This window comes from Theobroma umbraticum, unplaced genomic scaffold, assembly GCF_002168275.2.
Source record: "Theobroma umbraticum cultivar Fairchild unplaced genomic scaffold, ASM216827v3 scaffold_12.1, whole genome shotgun sequence".
Classification (NCBI taxonomy): Eukaryota; Viridiplantae; Streptophyta; class Magnoliopsida; order Malvales; family Malvaceae; genus Theobroma; species Theobroma umbraticum.
The window spans coordinates 3,742,996-3,746,943 of record NW_018397269.1 but is presented as its reverse complement, the minus strand read 5'-3'; the positions used below and the strand labels follow the sequence as shown (position 1 = coordinate 3,746,943).

At 35.3% G+C, this 3,948-nt stretch overlaps 1 pseudogene; it reads left to right on the top strand.

Moving 5' to 3' along the window:
- Positions 1–2,367: 2,367 nt before the first annotated feature.
- LOC110425859 (cytosolic sulfotransferase 5 pseudogene) lies at positions 2,368–3,737 on the top strand (annotated as a pseudogene).
- Positions 3,738–3,948: the final 211 nt, after the last annotated feature.

The window sequence follows — 3,948 nt, the reverse complement described above, 5'->3', positions numbered from 1 at the left end:
ATATTTAATGTAAATAAGCAAACAACCCACCATTTGGATTTATCAAAGAAATTAAAATCCAAAACAATCACTCCATAAAAGCTAGAAGACCGAAAGAGACAAGAGGAAGATAAAAAACTCATCACTGTGTCTAACTTAAACAAAGTTTATCATGAGTCAAGCCTTTTATACATCTTATTAATTTGTAAGAAGAATGAAGTATCTTCATCTTTATTCAAAGATGCCAAACCCATAATTAAGGAGTTTTGTGATGTTATACTTGATGACATACCCCATGAACTACCACCAATGCAAGATATTCAACATGCCATTGATTTCATCCTTGGTTATGTAATTCCAAATAAGCCTGCTTATCACATAAGTCCGCAAGAGCATAAAGAGTTACAACATCACGTCAAAAACTTTTGGAGAAAGGCCTATGAAGAGAAAGTGTTAGCCCCGAAGGATGACTAATTGCCTTTTTTAGTGAGAAACTCAATGATGCAAGATTGAAATACTCAATGTATGATAAGGAGTTTTATGTTGTTATTTGAGAGCTAGATCATTAGAGCCACTATTTTATGCCAAAAGAATTCATTTTGTATTTTGACCATGAAGCCCTTAAACACCTCAACTCCTAACACAACCTTAATCACCGACATGCAGCTTAGAGTGATTTTCTTTAAGCTTTTCCAATTCTCCTCAAGCACAAGATATCATCCAACATTGGTTCTTGTGAAAGAAAACTTTTATTGGCCCAAGTTGGAACAAGAAATCATCTGACATATTTGAAAGTGTTGTATTTGCCATATTGCCAAGCTTGAAAATCAAAACGCTAGTACGTATAAACCATTACCCATTCTTGAAGCTCGTTGGGTAGATATGAGTATGGATTTTGTTTTGGGTTTGCCAAGAACTCAAAGGCAAAAGGACTTTGTAATGATGGTCATCGATAGATTTTTCAAAATGGCTCATTTTATGCCATGCTATAAAATTAATGATGCTTCTCACATAACTGATTTGTATTTTAAAAAAATTGTGCATCTTCGTGGAATTAAAAAAACCATCACTTCAGATTGAGATGTGAAGTTCATGAGCCATTTTTTACGAACTCTCTGGAGGAAAATGGGAACTTACTTGCAATGTAGTTCAGCAAGTCACACTCAATTTAGTTTGGATTCACTTAAGGAAAGAACATTTTCCTAAGTTTTGTGCAAAATAATCTCCTCTAGCTAATGGACCATTCCGAGTTTTGGAAGGTATTAATGAGAATGCTTACAAGATCAAACTTCTTAGAGATTATGAAGTTTCTGCCACTTTAATATAGCTGATCTTTTTCCTTACTATGAAGAACATGAAAAAGATATAGATCTTGAAGACAAATTTTCTCCAACCTAGAGAGAATGATACAGGAGCATATTATTAGATTATTATTATTTGAGAATCATAGGTATGATAGAATTATCCTTTTTATTTAATTTACTTGTACTAGGACTTTAGGCTAGTCTTGTTTAATTTATAAATAGAACATATATTTTATTTAAATATCTTATTAACTACTTTAGTTATATTAGACAACTTGAAGTAAAGTTTTATTAAAACATGGGCCTATAATACTATAAATAAAACTTTTAGGCTTAATTATTATTCACATTCAAATGGAAAATTAATGAAGAATATTTTTTTAAGTAGGAGTGTTTATTTTTTTTAAGCTCTTTTCATAATAGCAAGAGGTTTTTAGCATCTTTAGCGTAACCAACCAAAATGGAAATTTAGTTATTTTTTACCTTAGTAGAGTTTTCAACTTTGTTAAGATTGGTGATTCACCTTGTTAGCGTTTCTAATCTCGCCACGATTAATATCTTCCACAACATCCATGTGTCCTCACAACACCCGGACATCATATACCTTTCCAAAATTTAAAATATATATATTTATTGGAAATTTCATTAAACTAATAAACTATTTCAAGAGAGAACAATTTGAAAAAAAAAATTAAAATTAAAAAACTTGTTAGCAAATGAACGAGCTAGTTTCAAGCACCCAAAGGAAGAGTTGATATCCTACCGTCAAAACACAAGGGTCATTGGCGAGTTTGCAACTTGGTTGAGATCAATGAACACTGAAACTTAATATGTGGCTCAACTTCTTCTGGATTTGAAAAGTACGATGTTGTTAAATTATCTGTCATTACCACGAGCGGTAGGTAGTGGAGTGCTTTTCATATGTTGCTAACCTGTACTATTAGCCAATAGGATTTCATTATAGATTAAAATAATATAAGAGTACTAGGTGGTCGAAAAAATTAAAATAAAAACAATTTTTTATTGAAAGAAAATTTAAAATCAACATTTTGAAAAGAACATGCATTATTATTATTATTATTATAAAGCAAAATGGTCAGACCCTAAACGAAAAAAATGAAAAGATAAACGAAAGAAGTTGGGACCAGAGGGAGTAGAATTCAGTAATGTCTTGCTAAAAAACGTTTATATCTATCCTCGTACTTGTGAAGCTGAATAAACTTGTCTTCCGGAAGTTCCAGCAAAGATCCACGCTTACCAACCAGCTATATTGTGTCATGGATTCATCTGAGTCCAGGAAGCCTCTAGATCAGCTTCCTAAGGAAAGTTTTTGGGACAACCCTTTGTATCAATGGGATGGGTTTTGGTACAGAGCTAGTCATCTTGAAGCAGCAATGGCACTCCGTTCACAATACACAGCACGCCATGATGACATTATCTTGGCATCCCCCATGAAAACAGGTACCACATGGCTCAAGGCCCTTTGCTTTTGCATTATGCGAAGGCAACCGCAAAAGGAAGATGCTCAGAAGACTGATGAAGGAACTCTAGCCAAAAGTGATGATGGTGAGGATCCTCTTGTCAAGAACCATCCCGCCGTCTACGTGCAGACCTTAGAAGTTCAGGTATTCACAGCAAAGCAGCCTCTTGATATCTCAGGTATGAAGTCTCCAAGACTCTTTCACACTCACTTGCCTTATAGCGCATTGCCTGACTCGATTAAGAATTCCAAGTGCAAGATAGTTTATATTGCAAGGAACCCAAAGGACACATTGGTGTCAATGTGGCACTTCTTCAACAAGCTTAGGACGCCTGAACAAGGCCCATATCCGTTTGACAAGGCATTTGAGTGCTTCTGCAAAGGGGTCTCTAACTTCGGGCCGTTTCTCGACCACGTTTTACAATATTGGAATGAAAGCCTGAAAGCCCCTGATAAGGTTCTGTTTTTGAAGTATGAAGACCTTAAAAGAGATCCCAAAGGACATGTTAAGAAGCTCGCTTTATTCCTTGGAAGACCTTTTACTAATGAGAAAAAAGTTGAAGAAGTAATCTGGAGGTGCAGCTTGGAAAGGCTCAAGAACTTAGAGGTAAACAAGAATGGAGTGGATCCTTGGGTTGGGATGCAAAACAGTGCCTTTTTCAGGACTGGCAATGTTGGAGATTGGAAAACTATGTTCACCACTGAGATGAGTGAGCGCCTGGATCATATCACCCTGCAGAAACTAGAGGGATCTGGCCTTCACCTTGACATTTGAATCGTGCTCTGCAGCATTTTGCTGCTCCAGTTCTGAATAAATTCCTTTTGTTAGCTTTGCGTTATGGAATAAAAATTGGTAGAACATTTCAACTGAATCTTTGCTCAAAATAATCAAAGCCATCGTCCGAAGCATTGATTGGACTTTAATCATTTGTAAGTTTTAAGGGTTGCAATGAAATGTTAAATATATTTTCTGACAGCGTTTCTAGTCCATACATCTTGGCTATTTGTGCCTTGCACACAAGTTGTTTGCTACTCATTATCTCTCTTCTTTCAACCTTATAATAGCAGGTCAGCCGCCCAATCTACCAATTCCATGTTAAACATTATTGTGTTATAAATATTCTTTTCCTAGGTCCTATCCTCGTCCTCAAACCATAATATACTTGTTATGCATTAACCCCTTAT